This window comes from Carassius gibelio, chromosome A9 (assembly GCF_023724105.1).
Source record: "Carassius gibelio isolate Cgi1373 ecotype wild population from Czech Republic chromosome A9, carGib1.2-hapl.c, whole genome shotgun sequence".
NCBI lineage: Eukaryota > Metazoa > Chordata > Actinopteri > Cypriniformes > Cyprinidae > Carassius > Carassius gibelio.
In genome coordinates this window covers 29,042,231-29,059,276 of record NC_068379.1, presented here as the reverse complement: position 1 = coordinate 29,059,276, position 17,046 = coordinate 29,042,231, and the positions used below count along the sequence as shown (strand labels likewise).

At 34.3% G+C, this 17,046-nt stretch overlaps 2 long non-coding RNA genes across 5 annotated transcripts in view; one reads left to right on the top strand and one right to left on the bottom strand.

The window, feature by feature from the left end:
- LOC128020115 (uncharacterized) overlaps positions 1–16,457 on the top strand; it is a 49,645-nt gene extending 33,188 nt beyond the window's left edge. The window contains exons 7-10 of one of the 4 annotated variants that reach the window (XR_008185289.1): positions 5,725–5,835; positions 11,629–11,756; positions 14,768–14,829; positions 16,013–16,457. This is a non-coding gene — a long non-coding RNA (uncharacterized LOC128020115). Of the gene's footprint in view, positions 1–5,724; positions 5,836–6,367; positions 6,475–6,807; positions 7,995–11,628; positions 11,757–14,767; positions 14,830–16,012 lie in introns of those variants that run through there. The other 3 variants (XR_008185288.1, XR_008185290.1, XR_008185291.1) reach the window with 3 other exon arrangements.
- Positions 302–4,171, bottom strand: LOC128020116 (uncharacterized). Its single transcript, XR_008185292.1, has 4 exons — positions 3,905–4,171; positions 2,026–2,125; positions 1,700–1,860; positions 302–1,312 (listed from the first exon to the last, which is right to left on the bottom strand). It is a non-coding gene; the product is annotated as an uncharacterized LOC128020116 (long non-coding RNA).
- Positions 16,458–17,046: the final 589 nt, after the last annotated feature.

The window sequence follows — 17,046 nt, the reverse complement described above, 5'->3', positions numbered from 1 at the left end:
TCCTGAAAAGTCATAGCCAATGACATCTAAGCTGAGCAGCAGCGTCACATTTCCTTATCCATGTATGACAGATGTCTTTCGTTTTTCGGCTGAAGGGATAGATTCGGTTAACAATAGATTAAGCTTGCTACTTATTAGATTCTGTTTTATTAACGTCTTCACCTTCCTCCGTTGTTCAGCTTGACAAACATTGGGCAATATTGATGTGCACATGCCCAGCAGTCGCAGTTGTATCCAACAGATAGATTCCTCTCATTAAATATAAGACACATTTTTAAGATTTGTATATATTTTTTTTTTTGACCAAAGACAAATATATTTACTAATCAAATGACGTGCTTCTAAAATTTACATTGTATATTACATTGTGTTTTAAAGTTAAAATTGTTCACATTTGTGTTTCTGTGATTTACCATTCTCTACCATTTGAACCCTAGGAATAAAAACAGAAATTATAAATGAATGAATGAATGAATGAACAAATAAATACATAAAGCATAATAAACATGCATATTTTTGTAAGGATCTTCCATTATTTATTGATATGTCAAACTCATTTAAAGACAACATGCCCAAATTACTACACTGCATCCTCTGTCACCAAGCTCGTTTTTGCCACCATAAAGAATAAAAAGGCAGTTATGTTGTAAACATTAACTATTTTCAGTATGCAAATGAAAATGCTTTTATTAAAAAACAAAACAGTAAATACAGTATGTCTTTCAGAGAACACTGTAAAAAGATCAATTTTATTAAAAAAATTAAATTGACCAAAATGTTATACAACACAATGTAAATGTTTCAAACTCACAAAAAAACACCATGAAGACATGCATGTCAAGTGTGCAATATCATCTATAAAACTCAATCAGCACAGCATCAAATAAACACTGATTGTCTGAACAATGGAAAACAGAGAAAGTGTTCAGGAAAACAAACACCTGCTAGCTTTGACATAACATCATGAATTCACTTCATGACTGGAGCTAGGGGATGACTGTGTATGAATATCTCCTTTACTAAAACTCTTAATTAAAGTCTAAAAAGTTCACTGTATGAAGCTTGAAAAAGAGAACAAAATGCTTTATCAATACGAAAAATACTATTTTTAACTATTGTTTTCATCACTGGTTCTGTAATGTATTCATTATGAGCTTATAAATAAAACAAAGTTACATCTTCTGCAAAAATCAAACCACTGCAAAGTCTAATCACTGATCCAGGGACCATATCTGTGTGTGTGGGGGATAAAGAGTTAACGAGGTGAGTCCTTGTGCATGATGGAGAACTGCAGTGTTATCCTCAAACAATCCTGTAAAACAGAAATATTACATTACATTCAACTTATACATTACACTGTGTTTTGTTTAGACCATAAAAGCAGCCTCTGTAAAGATGCTGTAAAATTAAATGTTAAATGAATCCATTTTTGAAAGCAAGTAATTAATAACAAGCTATAGTCATATGAATTCTTTTGATAGTGTCAGATGAGACCGTCCTGGGGCTTGTACAATATCATACAAGTGTTAAACTGGATTATTAAGACTGTGATGTGTTTAGTACAGTATGTGAAATATTGATAATTAGATATTAAAAATCTCTTTAAACACATAAGTGTCCCATAAGGCAGTGGCTCCCAATCCTGGTCCTGGAGAAGCCCAACACTGCACATTTGAGATGTCTCCCTGATCAAACACACCTGATTCAACTCATCAGCTCATCAGTGAAGACTCCAAGGCAGATAAGAGAGACGCCAAAACCGTGCAGTGCTGGGGTTCTCCAGGATCAGGATTGGGAAACACAGTCATCAGGTCATGAAAAGTTCGACACACACTCGTGGTCATCATGCTCACTCGAACACTAGGCCAAATACAGGAAAGACTTCAAATAAGTAATCAAGTGGTCAAGTGCAAAGATGGCAAGTGTGGGTATTTGGACAGTGCAACAGTTTAAGAAACAACAAATGCTGTACAAATTATAACAGCAGGAATTTTTGATAAAAGAGACAAACTATCACAGACTAACTGCTGCAAATATCTGCCTCCGCAGCTTTCTGTCTTCTCCATTTCTGAAGGAATCCCTCTCCAGAAACACCACTGGGCTGACTGCCTTTACGTCTTTTCAGCTAAAAATAAAAATAATAAAAAAGGGGAGAGAAAATAAAATTGAATTATATACAGAATGTTAATAATGATCTGTGAGCAAAATATTTTTATATATATATATATATAAACTGATATGAATGAACTGCAAGATGGAAAAATACATGTTTTATTATTTATTTTTAATTTGATGTTTTTTTTTTTTTTTGGATTCACATTAAAAGGTATTAAAAGCATGGTACAGAACACATGATTACTGTGATTTCTGTCATATAAAAGCACATAAAAACACTAACATTACAGTGATACAAACATAGCTGGTTTGGTGATTATTGTATTGTTGTATTGATTATTAATATATCATAGTCAGTGTTGGGTATAGTTACTTTGGAAAGTAGTTGGTTAGGTTACAACGTTACCATCAATTAAAAGTAATCAGTTATGATACAGCGTTACCTATTCATAAAAGTAACGCGTTAGAGTACTCATGCTTTACCAAAAATTAAAAGCCGTTTGCAGGGGCTCACACACGACAGACACAGCCCCCGGCCCCTTTAAATGCACCTAGAAGTCGTGACTCCCGACAATGAATAACGTCAGTCATCCGACTAAATTAACACTGCAGGATAACAATAACAGGAAAGACAGTCAGCAATAGGCTATTCCACATGGCGTTTTATTTATTATCACAGAACATATTATTAATCAAAATTCGCACCTACCCAGCCCGGGTAGCCTAGGCTACTGTATATTATGAGCACCACAAGATAACTCCTGATTTTTCTTTAACTTTAAATAACGCAGTTATCAAAGTACAAGTATGCTTACTTGTAAACACAACCTTAAACAGGCTTGCAGATTTAAATCCATTTAGAAATGATGAACAACCAGCCAGCCAATGATCTAACAGAAATTAACAGCTGACTGTCAAACAAAAATGATAACAAACCGACCGAATTAAATCCTTCACTGCCACACAGGCAAATGACAAATAGCCGAACTAATTATTATTAAAGTGTCACTCACAGAGTGTGCATTTACCGTTATGTTCTTTTCTTTTTCGTTGACAAATTGAAAATAATGTGCGTACTTCCATAAACCAAACGCTGTCCTCTCTGCTATCTTGCCGGGAGTTCGACACACACAGGGTCAGGCGCAGGGCACAGACGCATCACAGCCATTGACTTTACGATCACAGAGCTTCGGCTCCACTGATACATCCGCAGGTGGCACAGTAGACCTAGGCCTACTGTCTGACAAAAAGCAGGCTGCAGTCGGGATTTTCCTTTCCTTAAAATAACGGATTACTTTTTTAAAAAAAATAACGAAGTTACTGATTACTTCCGCACGAAACTAACGCGTTAAGTTACACATTTCCGGAAAAAAGTAATTAGAGTACTCTAACGCGTTACTTTGTAACGCGTTACCCACAACACTGATCATAGTAAAACTACAGTTACAGTTACTAATGTCCCATTTACTGTGTTTTAACTTCACATTTCATTTATTACTATTGTGTCGTGATTACCATGATTTTACTACAAATACAACTTACATCATTGATCCTGAAATTAATAATAATATAAAACGGATCGAAGGTCTATGGCACGTCACGTGACAGATAGAGTTTAATCACACTAATTAGCAGCTGTGTTCATTTATTTAAACGCAATGAAACTCAAAGACAGCCGCGGATGACCGACATAATACAGCGATTAAACATATGGCACTAATCTGATTAATAAAGAAGACAGAATACATTTGATAAAAGGCATTAAAAGAGCGTATATACGACTACTCACCCAAACTGTGGAACTGATAGCAAGTATCGCGCGATGTGTGCTGAATGAGACTTCTTGAACGTGATTTCATAGCGATAAACATCTCATGTCCTCGTGTCGAATTCTGACGCCAAAAGTTTCCCACTGAAAGCAATGAAGGTCGTAGTGCTTCGATAGTCGACGCCGAGAGGCACATTTGGCGTCATAAAAGTGACGCTAGGGGCGCTTGACCATGCTTCGGTTTTTGACGCCTTTGGAGTGAGAATGGGTTGCAACCATGTTCCCAGCTGTGCCTGTGCTCCTCGTTTCAACATTTCTTGTACCCGAGGAATAATCTAAAATAAAAGTAATAAATAAATAAACATAGCGATGGGAATGCACTTTCTCTCAGGGCTGAATCAGCTTGTTTGCCTGTGAAAGTGCTGCTCTCAAGAGACATTTGCATCTCTGTGGCGGTGTAGCTTAAAAGGAATTTAAATCAAGATCCTATATGGTTTTTATTGGTTTATTCATTTATGGTTAATGCACTCTGATTCTTTTTATAATATTTTTGATGCCATCCATATATAATATAACAGTCTTTGAAAATCACAATGCTTCTGAAAATCCCTCTCCTAGTAACAGTAAAATATACTTTTTTGTGTATATATATATATATATATATATATATATATATATATATATATATATATATATATATATATTAAAATAAAGAATATATAATACAAATGTTTTATTGTATATTTTCTATATTTTATAATATATATTGCTTTATTGTTTCCCAATACATTTATAAAATTGTGAAAAAAAGTTGGTTTTCCTATTTATTTACAGATTTTACATACACATAACATGTTTTCTTATGCTTCAAAGTATAATGATATATTGTATGAAAAAAAATGTAAAAATCTTCTGGACTTGCAGTGGTCTTCACTTACATCGGTGAAGTCTACGAGCCTATAGATTTCCAATTTGTAATTTTATGATTCAGAAGTTTGTTTTTCAGTTGTTAACCGTTAATCTTTTAGCGGTGGTGTACTTTCAACACGCCCTTTGCTGAATTTTCATGTCAGACAAAAACAAAACAGAGGAAGCTATCATTGCCAAACTTCTTCAGGCTACAACAGGACTGTGGTAAATATGTGGGAAATCAAAAAAAACCCAATGCCCTCTACTAGAAGACAAAATTGAATTACTGGGACCAAGGAGGTTATCAGTGCTGTAACAAGATGATCTACATAGCATTAATATATAGCCATACCGCCGTTTCTCCAACCCAACCTTATATTGAACAGGAATTCAATCTGTGCCTGCATGTAAAGTTTTATGAGTCTCATTCGCACCTGTTAAAAGGCCCCATTTCTGTTCAGCATCTGGTTTGAATATCTGGCTTTGATCACTGCATTTAATCGGAGCCTTGATCAACTTCTTGAAGCCTGCAGCAGTCAATAACCATGTGTTGACAACTAAGTGGCTGTAGTTTAAACTTTTTAGATTGAATTGCTATTCTTCAGCAAAAGAATGTCATCAAAGACAAACTGGAGTGCTCTAATAGCCTCTGAAGCTACACCGGCAAGACATACTGTAGCTGTCTCGCTCAGTTACTTACAGGTTCATTTAAACTCAAAGCAGATACTAAACCGACAATATTAGACATGGGGATCCACCACAGCAGAATAAATAAACCACTAATATTTCATGATGTTGTAGTAGGTGCTTTAACAGTGCCCTCTTAAAAGTGTGGAATGGACTTTGATGCAGGATTGCTGCTAGAAGGATTAGGACTGTTTCGGTTCTTGTGGTGCCATTCACTAATCAGCAATGTCAATGTTATTTTTCAGCAGCTCCAGTGATTAGTCACAGGACATTTACGACTGCCCGTGATTCAACAACCAGGTCGCATAATTTTGGCACTGCAGGCCCTGGCCTAGTGACTGAGATGAATACGAATGGTAACAGATTTTTTTTCTGTTATTATAGACCACCAAAATTATATGCATGCAGAGAATTTTTCACATTGGCTAATTACAGTTTGACAAAAAATAGTTATATAGTTAACATCTTATATTATTATTATTATATTATTACAATTATATTATTACTATTATATTAATATATTTATTAATCGCAAGGTTTTTTATTTAAACATTTTTAACATTAACTTTTTTACATTTCTATACTTTTAATTTATTTCAGTTTCAGTTTTTATAATTTTAGTGCATCAGCTTCAGCTTATTTTATTTCTGTAAGTTGCCATGGCAGTATTTCAAATTTTCTAAAGCTTAAGCTTTTTATAAAGTTTAATTTATTCATTTAATATATTTATTTAAACTTTTGGTTCTTTAATTTTGTAAAGGTTTAGTTAACAATAATTGAATAACTGAATATCATACATTTTATCCATTTGTTTTTTGCTCATTGGAGTATTGCATCTTTAGCTTAGAAATATACTAATATCAAACATTATTGTTTTTGCCTATGTAGATTTTCTAAATCGGACACTTAGGTGCTTAGATATCATGCTGACGTAGAAGGACCGTGCATGAAGGTGGCTCACTAGTCTTTGGAACAAATTAGGAGCCCCAGGACAGGTGTGAATTCCTCATGACACTTATTTCACTGATAGATCACATTTAATTTCATACTAGTGCCAGTGAGAAAAAAACAACAAAAACAGCAAGCATGAATCACTCAGGGATCTGCGTTCATCTTATTCTCCTAAATATCAGCTGAAAACAGAAGGTCGTGCCATCTGTCTTTTGCTGGATTCATACTCTGTTTGTTGCCATGCACATTAAGAGTATCTTTTGTCACAGTGTTTGTTTTGTTTAGGTAAGATGCATCTTTTGTCCATCCTTCTCTGTATCTGTCTCCTGCATGCTGTAGTCCTTGGCGCGTGACGTTTTTTTTTCTTCTTACTGCAGCTGAAGCATTGCAGGAACAACTGGAGTAGTCAACTGTGGGAGCCTCCGAGGATTCCGGAGCCTGAATTAGTGACTCTATTTACATTTGGCCCATGCACACTGTTAGAATCCCCTATTTTTTGGGAGCACTGGGATCTAATAATTCATAATAAATAACTTTTCACGGTGGCTGAAAGAACAGTATGCAATACTTCAAATCTGCAAGCCCTTTTCAGCTTCCAAGGAAACTCTCGACGGAATGCATCGTTCTCTCATGCGATTTTAAAGAGGTGCAAATAAACGGTGAAAATTTGCAAGCGAGACTAGACGTTTTAGTGAAAGCGGACTACATTTATAGATGTAGATCTTGTGTTTTGCCACGGAACAAGCCTCAGTCTATTTCTAGCATGTGTTTTGTCCCTGTGAGTCAACTTAGTGTAGCCTGACACCTGACAGATGTACCGGCTGCACTTTTAATTATGATGCAGGCCCCAACCCAAACTCATTAAAACATCTTGAATAACAAAGGCTGGATTGTCTGAGATCATTTGTCCCGCAGAAAACAAAATGCTGTATTCCAGATGAGCTGATAATTTGGCATAATAAATGGAAAGCCGACTGCCTCACGCGTGGAAGATTTATCTCTGTTGAGCTCGGTGGTCATTGTTCTTACTCACTGGCTGTAAATTGATGGGTTGTTGCAGAGTTGTAAGAGCCAGATCTTCTGCCCCAGGTCCCTTTGAACAGAACAGATGGAGCACAATTGTCACCTACAGTAGCTTTTTCTCTGGTGGTGCTCATAATGAATTTCAAAATTATTTATATAAAATTATATAGATGATATGATATGATATGAATGTATGTTTATTAATTGATTGATCTGGGATAGTCATTTAAATTCAATGTAAATAAAATCTTAAGAATCTAAATTACTATAGTGAATACATTTTCCGAGTTATTTCAGATAAATATAAAAAAAAGATATGGCTAAATTAAGTGAATTCTTTAAAGTTATTTTCTATACAGTTCACAAATTTGGTTTGAATGATTCCCTTGCAAACTGTTTCGAATTTATTTATTAATCCAAATGTTCCAACATTGGTAATGACAGCATTTTTCATGAGCTATTCATAATGAAAATATATTTTAAAGTTATGTAAAATGTATTAAAAACTAAGTATTTCTTTGAATAGTATGAATATCTACACTGAAAACATTTTTATAGCCCCAATTAAATTAAGCGTAATTCAATTTTGCTAGTCTAATCCATTTAAATTTAGTTTTTGATTTTAATTCATAAATATTAATAGGTTTTATACAGATTACATGTGTTTTAAAATTCAGTTTTAAAATATTAAGTTGATTCTGTGCGCATGTGCGCAAATGCACATTTTCACGGGCGTCAAAAGGAGTTTCCTGTCAGTTTCACTTTGGGAACCGAGTATCTTTTCATTCCAGTCCTGGAAATTTCATCATTCAATGTGCACAGTATGTGATAGAGCACAATTTGTTACAGTGAATAGTTTTTTTTTGCTCTATAAAGAATATAATATGCTCTAGTTCAGAGTCTTTGGGATAAATTCCACCAACGGTCACATACTCCGCGCACGCGCACGCGCACTCACAAATAACAAAAAATATTACTTTTTTTATGCGTCGAAATGTATTTTAAAAATATTTTTGGATGAAAATGTAGTTTTATAAAATTAAAATATGCCGTTTATTTATAAAGATAGCATCTATTTAAAAAAAATTCTTAAGTGCTTTCGAAGATGTTGAATTTAGCTCCAGGCCGCATCAGCTGTTCCCCTCTAACATCAGCTTTATCACAGCCAGTCCTTCAGGAATCTGCCTTAGTTAAACATGAGATCTAAATTGTTTTGCTCAGAAATTTCCCTTTATTTCTCAGGTAATTTACTCTTGATCCCAAAGCCTCTGTAATTGAATCCCTAAACGCCCAGGCATATCTCACTTACCAAGCTGTGACTCAAATGGCTCACTGTCCCAGCATTCTCCTTTACTTTTCTAAATCTAAACTTTCAGAGACTGAACAAACAAACTTTGCTAACAAACTGTCCACAGTCAGTGATTAGATCTCTGGATTAGATCTCTGGAAACCTCTGAGACAGCCAACATAAATAATCCATCAAATCAATGTGGAAGTTCTGGGACAGCTGCCTTCTGAGTGCTTTTTGCATTTTCTTACATCATTACCTGTCTGTGACACACACACACACACACACACTCACACACACAAGCAGCAATCATGACTGACAGTGTTCCTCCTGCGCTTTCATATTTATTTCTGGAAAATATCGTCTCTGACATTTAAGCAACAGTTTACCCAAAAAGAAAAATTCTGTCATCATTAACTTGCACTCATGTCATTGCACATCTTTTTTTCTTATGCAAAACACTAAAGGAAAAAGCTTTAAAGTGCTGGTCACTCCTTTTCACTCGTTTAATCACACTGAATGAGCACTGGGGACTTCACATCTCTAAAAGACTTTGAAACTTGTCCTGTGAAGTAACATGATAGCGGTTTAAGATTTCATTATAATCATGCCAGTTATCTTCACCAACAAAACAAAACTGGTGAAATGTACAGTAAAAAACAGCACCTGTGGATGCCGGAACTTTACCATAAAAAAGAAAAGTATTGATGAACTGTACATTTAACAATATTTTACTGTAAAATTACACAAAATGTCCCATATATTAAATTTTTTCACCATATATAGAAAAGGAACGTACCATTAACCAATTTACAGGTTTTGCTGTAGCATTTTTCCAGTCTTTAACCATTAAACATTTATTTTTACAGTGCTGAGAGCACTATAGCTGCAGTTGAACTGGATTGTTCTGATTTGTGAAGTTTTGTGAACCGATCCATAAAAAGATTTGACTCGCAAGAATGATTTTTTTTGTTTCTAAACTTTTAAGAAGAAGAAGAAGAAGAATCGATGTCAAGTTTGTTTGTTTTTTGTTTTTTAGTGAAAAATGACTTCAATTTCACAGTAAGAAACTTATTTTAAGATACTTTAACTGTGCTGTTTTGTCATTTTGTCGTTTGGCAGCTCCATACCAAAAAGTATGTCCAGGATATTCTTAACATTTTTTTTTTTTTTTTTTTTCATTCAAGAAAGTCATACAAGTTTTGAATGACCTGAAGGTAAGTAAATTATGACATTTTGGGTGAATTATTCCTTCAACTAATATGCACCCTTGAGTAGAAGAGGTGTAAAATAAAGAAATATGATGACTGGGTGTAAAGAAGGTATCTGCATCTATAAATAAGTTGACATGCACTTACACACTATTATAGTTGCAGATAAATGCCACACAGTGTCACGTTGCCTTTCAGTCCTTCACTTTAGCATTGTTGCATGCACCTCATTAAAAACAACACGGGGACATGGAACAGACTCAGCTTGGAAAGAAAAGGGATCATATTGTCAGAGTCTCTCAGGGAATAGCAAACAAATTAACAGATGGCATGCAGAAATAGCTGTAGTGATGCACCTGGGAGGGCTGACAGAGAAGGTGGTGAGCCAGAAGATGAAACTGCCAGCATATTTGGTATATAGAGAGCTCAGACACAGCGAGGCTGTCAAAACAGCATGACATGTTCGAGAAAGGCCTGATTCCTTGTGATGGTGAAGTGCGGTCAGCTTTTAAAGGCAAAAGGCCTTATAACTCACCTGCCCCATAATAGACACACTTGCTGTGGGTGATCCCTCAACAAAGAGATTTCACATCAGTCTTTGGGAGAGACTTCAGCAAACCGCACTATTTTTTCTTATGTTCCCAATGTTTATGTTCACTATTCACTATTGAAAAATAAACAGACAGGCTTTAATTTGTTCAAACTTATTTTTTTATGTGTCAGGTCTGCCCTTATACAATAGACGGTATATTGTATTGATCATAGATTGTGTTTTGCACTGTAGTTTCTTTTAAAGCTTCTCTGCACTTTTATTTTGTTGGATTTAGTAAATACATGCATTTTGTTTCTTTTTGCTGCAGAAATTCAATACAAAAAATGAATGACCATCTCAGGGTAGCTTTATAAAATATACAGTTTATGTAAAAAAATAAAAAATAAATACAGACACAGAATTGCTGCAGTAAAGACTATTTTTGCAACAGGACATTAAAAGGAGCGAAAAAATATATATAAGAGAAAAAAAAAACGATATAGCTGTCATTTACAGTTTTTCTCAGTCACTTTTGGTGCATTTCTGAAATCAGAAATGAAATTCTCAAAATTACTTGAACAACCTCCACATCATCTAGTCATTTATACACATCATAAAACCAGATTCTCATTCTTTTGAACAAGTTGCGATTGCTTTTGTACATTCATGCAATTGATTACACACATTTATCTGCGGTTTCCTACATTAGTTGCTAATGTCATGTTGCTCAAAATGTATTAATTTATGTGTTTTTAACAGCTTAAATGGTTAAGGTCATTTGTTTTCAACTGTAAAATACTAAAGTAACATGGATTTGTGACTATTTATTTTGACAAAAGATTACAAATGTTTTTATTTGGAAAATGTGCACAGATGCATCATGCACAATACGCATGCATTGAAAAGTAAGGTCTAGTCATTTTGAGATTTTTTACAGTGTTTAGTCTAAGCTGGAGGTGCTTCAATCATTTGTTAGAAGGTCAATGAGACCTGCTCTGTAGTTTCTCATTCTGTCACTTTTCTTGTTGAAAGGTGTTCATTTTCTTTGTAAATCTCCAGTAATGATCCCAGCTGCTGAAAAGAGTGGCATGTGAAGAATATGCGATGACTGACACACACCGTTCTCTCTGTGTCTGGTTTAAAGGCATGCCCTGTCATCAGTAGGAGTCAGAGAACTTCAGCCTTCTTAGACTTGACACTTCAACATGAAGCAATGAAAACTGCAATGTGTGATGGCTTTCACCTGCAAACATACCTCTCCCGTCTTTGAAGGTAATTGAGTTTTGATCCATACGTCTGTCTTTATTTGGCGCTGTTACACTGTCAGTATGTTTCAAAGAGCTGTCTGTTCCTCCTGGTGTACGCTCTCATCAGCATGATGGGTGCACAGACGGAGGGCCTGAGCAAATGCACTTTATAAGATGTGTAAGCCGACACCAGAAGGATGAAGGATGGCACATGCTGTTTTATTTCCCATTGACCTGTCGTGATTTTTTTATTTTGTCCTAATAATACAGTCTGATATCAGTGCTAATTGGAAATAGTTTCCTGGTAGTATCAGTTAATGTTACTAACTTTCCTCAGGTATCCCTCATGAAACCTGTTAAGAACAATCTAGTTCATTCACACAAAACTTTAAAGAGAGAGAAAATGAAATAAATATGTATATGAAGTTGTTGTATTATATTGCTTATGGAATTAAAATAAAATAAAATAAAATGTATTATATTATTTTAATTATATTGTATTATATGATATTATATTATAATACTAACAAGATGTATTATTATATCATATATTATATTATATTATTTTCCAAGACAAATAAGCACATCCCCCATACTCTCATTACCGTAATGTGAAAAAATAAAATGAATGAATAATCATTTATTATTTATATTTTAAGGAATTTATACACTGTATTACAGTATTTGTTGGACAGTCTTTAATTTAAGCTGCTTTTAATTTATGATCAATTAATATTGTTTTATGAATGTCATTACAATCACTATTGAGAATAGTGAGAAAAAATAAAATAAAATAAATAAAAATATTTATTATATTTATTATATTATATTATATATATTATATTATTATATTATTATTATATTTATTATATATATATATATATATATATATATATATATATATATATAAATATATATATATAAATATATTAGGGATGCACGATATTGGATTTTGGCCGGTATTCGATATGCCGATATTTTCAAATTAATTTTGGCCGATGCCGATACCGATATCGATTTATATACAAATTTTGCGCCTGATATATTTAAACTTTAATTTTACTGAAGAGAAATCCATGTATCTCTTCTGTACTGATTCTACCATAAATGTATTATTTTACAAATGTAGACAGACATTCACATCTGAAAAACAGGTCAGTTATTTCACTTGGAGAATATCGGTTTGGCTCATCGGCAGAAGTATTCATATCGCCCGATACCGATGATGGTCATTTTAAGCTTTTTGATCGGCCGATACCGATGTTGTGCCGATATTATCGTGCATCCCTAATATATATATATATATATATATATATATATATATATATATATATATATATATATATATATATATATTATCAGTTCATAAGTGAATGAACATTTGATGATAATTGTAAGTGATGATCATATCATAATGCAAAAAAAAAAAAAAAAATGTAATGTCCTAAAAATAGGTTTAATTTTTTTATATACTAAACATAATATCTTGTTTTGGACCTGGGCAAGTGTTTGTGTGATTCAATCTAATATGCAAAAAGGCATCTGTATTGAGTCACATTAGACTCTCATTGTGTTCCGCCCACTACACCAGGAGAAGCCAGGAGTAGATTTTTCAACTTATCAACACGCTAATGCTGTTAAATGTTATCAGAGCATGAAAGTATACCCAGTGGCTCTGTCTGCTGTCATCCTGTAGTGCTAACAGGGGGCCCAAAATCAGACGCCTGCACTTAAAATTGCTTTTAAAAAAACACCTGAAGCACGATCAAGTAAACTCCCTCTCGAAAGGCCTTCAACAAACATCAGTCAAGGACCCAGCAGTGTGCTTCAAGTTCAGATATTCTCAGTAGAAGAATCATTCAGCTATTCCCTCACACTTTAGATTTATATCTAGAATTATTGCACCATTGCAGCTGTAACTCACTCTGATCCCATTCTGCTATGGACTTGAATGAAACTGTGCAACTTGTTCAGGAGATGTACAGTAGGCTATCAGTTTTCTAACCAATCTTTGAATAATTGGTTTCTGACAGACTGATGATAAAAGATACTAATAATCTGATTGATTTTCAACAGATGTATTTAAATGTATTGTGATTTTTTTTCTTATTTGTATTTTGTTTATTCCAGCAAATTCCATGGCAACTCAAGACTGTCAGACACTTTGATGAGGTTTGCAATAAAATTTGTGTATGTTTGACACAATTAATATCATTTATTTTTTCTTAAAGCAAGGCATCAGTCATCTAAAGAAGCATTTGAAATAAAAATCCCTTTCATTCTAATCTTAGAAACCAATGAAGGGAAATATTATCTCTGGTCATGCATTGCATAAACAACTTGCGTGATTTATTCTTTCTTGGAACTTTAATGGAATATTTCAACCAAAAATGAAAACTCTGTCATTTACTCACTTTGATGTCACTCTATCTAAATCCATATGCTGTCCATGAAACACTAGAGATGTCTTTCTTTTCACAGCTGTTTTGCAAACAATGATAATTCATAGTGACCAAATGCAACTGCAAAACTCCCAAAACATCATAAATATATGACAGCTCTCTATGAAGAACAAATAGAAATTCTAGTCATTTTCATTTATTGTTGCCTAGCAACTAGGTTACATTTGCAATATTCAAAACATCTAGATTTAAAAAAAAACATAGGGAGTCATCAGGATACAGTTTGCCTCAAGGATCAATGGATCTGAGATTTTAATTGTACATGTTGTGCAAATGTAAACAGTCAGTTATATATACTGTATGATGTTCATGTTAATGATAACTTAACTTAATGAGAACTTTTTTATTTGCTCAAAAAGCATGATAACTTTTTTTATGTCCATCAACCTTAATTTGCCATTCTGAAGTAAGTTATTTTGTTTGAATGTGCAATTGTTAATGTTATAGTTAACCCAAAACATTTTTATTGCTGCAAATTTACTCACCATCAGGCCATTGAAAATGTAGATGAGTTTGTTTGTTCATCGGAACATATTTGGAGAAATTTAGCATAACATCACTTGATCCTCTGCAGGGAATGGGTGCCGTCAAAATGAGGGTCCAAACAGCTGATAAAAACATCCCAATAATCCACAGGTAATCCACACAGTCCATCATTTAACATCTTGTGAAACAAAAAACTACATTTAGCTTACAATTTAGACATTTTTAACTTCAACCCATTTCTTCTGGAAAAAGTCCCCTCTCCATAATATTGCATTGCACTTCACAAATGGCTGTACCCTCTCTTCCGTTAAAAATGAGGTGGCTAGAAAAATAGGCTTTTTGTAACCAGATGGTGTTATGAGATACTCAAGGTCTATCAGGCAAAAAAAAAAAAAAAAAAAAATTCACTTCATCTGCCTATTTTCAACAGTTTACCATACCTGCTGAATTCCAGTTGAACAGGTGTTTGTATGTATATTTTTTAATGGTAAAGGTAATTACATGTTCACAGACGCAAGAAAAATTGCTTTAGTCATGGCATTGTGCTCCAGCATGCCTTGCACCTGACTTTTGCCTTTGTTTTAACTGTGACCTTCATTTTGTCCTTTGCTTTTGTTGTATAACTGTGCATTTCAACATCCTTGACTCAGTGCAGTGGGATTCAGTGCTATCTCAGTTGAACAAGGGTTATTTCTCTCTTGCCCCATCACCCCCCACACACACACATTTCTCTTAGGCTGTCAGGGAGGCTCTCTATTATGGCTGTTTAGAGGTCCGGACAGCATTCACAGGGGCAGTGTGTTGTTTGTTTAAAGGCTGAGACGGAGGCTGACCCAGCAGAAAGGAGCTCTTGTATGCAGCTCAGTGCGCAGGATGCCAGGCTCACCTTCCTCTTTCCTGCCTTTCCCCCTTAGGGGCTTTGCCAATGCAAATGTGCACCTCCAGCCACGAGCCGAATGAATAAACTCGCAATAAATGACTTCAGTTCAGTCTATTTAGCTCTGTTCCAGAACTTAGTAATCTGCTGCAGTTGTCCTTCTCAGGAAGCATGTCAAAAGAAATGAAACTTGAAATTTGAATGCAGGCACTTGTTAGCTCAAAACTGTATTTGATGAAAAATACAATTCGGTGAGATATTACAATTTAAATCTATATTAACTTTGAAAAGTTTAGTCCAACCAGAACAGCTTCAGGTCTGTCTACTTATGGAAGGTCAAAACAACACGTCTTGCGTCTCTGGATTTGTGTTTTATTTCAACCTTGGCAAATCAAAGCCAGATCTGAATGTAATATATGTGAGCTCAATTATTTCCTTTTCTTGCTTTCTTGGTAGTACCCCGAAGTGTTTTCACTGCCCAGGCTCAGAGAGCATGCCGGCAAGGTTGATTGATAACCTCCCACTCACCGCAGCTCTAATCACACCTGCCTTGTGGTTTTCTCAGCTCCGTGAAGTGGACTTCCTCTGGGTAAGACAGAGATCACGGAGGCCCATTAGCAGGCCCCTCACGCAGGTGTCGTCAGAGCCTCCTGCTGTGCAGCGGCCTGGATTCACCTTGCCTTTGGAGGAGAGCGCACTAGACAGAGAAACAACAAGGTTAGGAAAGATGCAGGGGGAGGTTGAACTGTAAATTAATCTAACCCTGCAAGCACAAAATATTGGGTTGCTTCAGTGTTTTCTACATGAGTAATTCTGTAAATAATTTGGTAAACAATAACAAAAAAAAAATTCTGACATTCCCAAAATTCCATGTTTCTTAATGAAATTGCAAACATCTTTTATTATTATTATTATTATTATTATTATTATTATATTGCCCTATACTATATTTTTATTATTGTATTTTATTATATATAATAAGTATATATAATATGCAGTTTTCAATTAAATATTTACATTACTGGTCAAAAGATTGTAATAATAAAAGAAATATAACAGTTATTTTATGTAATTTAATGTTTAATAAAATAATAATTAGAATAAATAATAATAATATTTTTTTATGTTTTGAAAGAAGTCTTTCATGTGCACCAGGCTGCATTTATTTAATCAAAAATACTGTAAATATTTTACTGTAATATAATACTGTAAATATTTTTACAATTTAATAAATTTAATTTTTATTATAGTTTTTTATTTATTGTATTCTTTGTGTGTGTGTGTGTGTGTGTGTGTGTAATATGTTTGTTTCTGCTTTGTGTATTTGTGGATTATGGTGCTTACTGTCAACCTGCCAGGGACTACAGATGAAAATCAGCCTGAATGACTAAATTTCACACATTTACATATACTTGTTTACTTACGTTAATTACTGTGTAATGTGTAATTTATTCCTGTTATAGCAATGCTGAATTTTCAGCAGCCAGCGT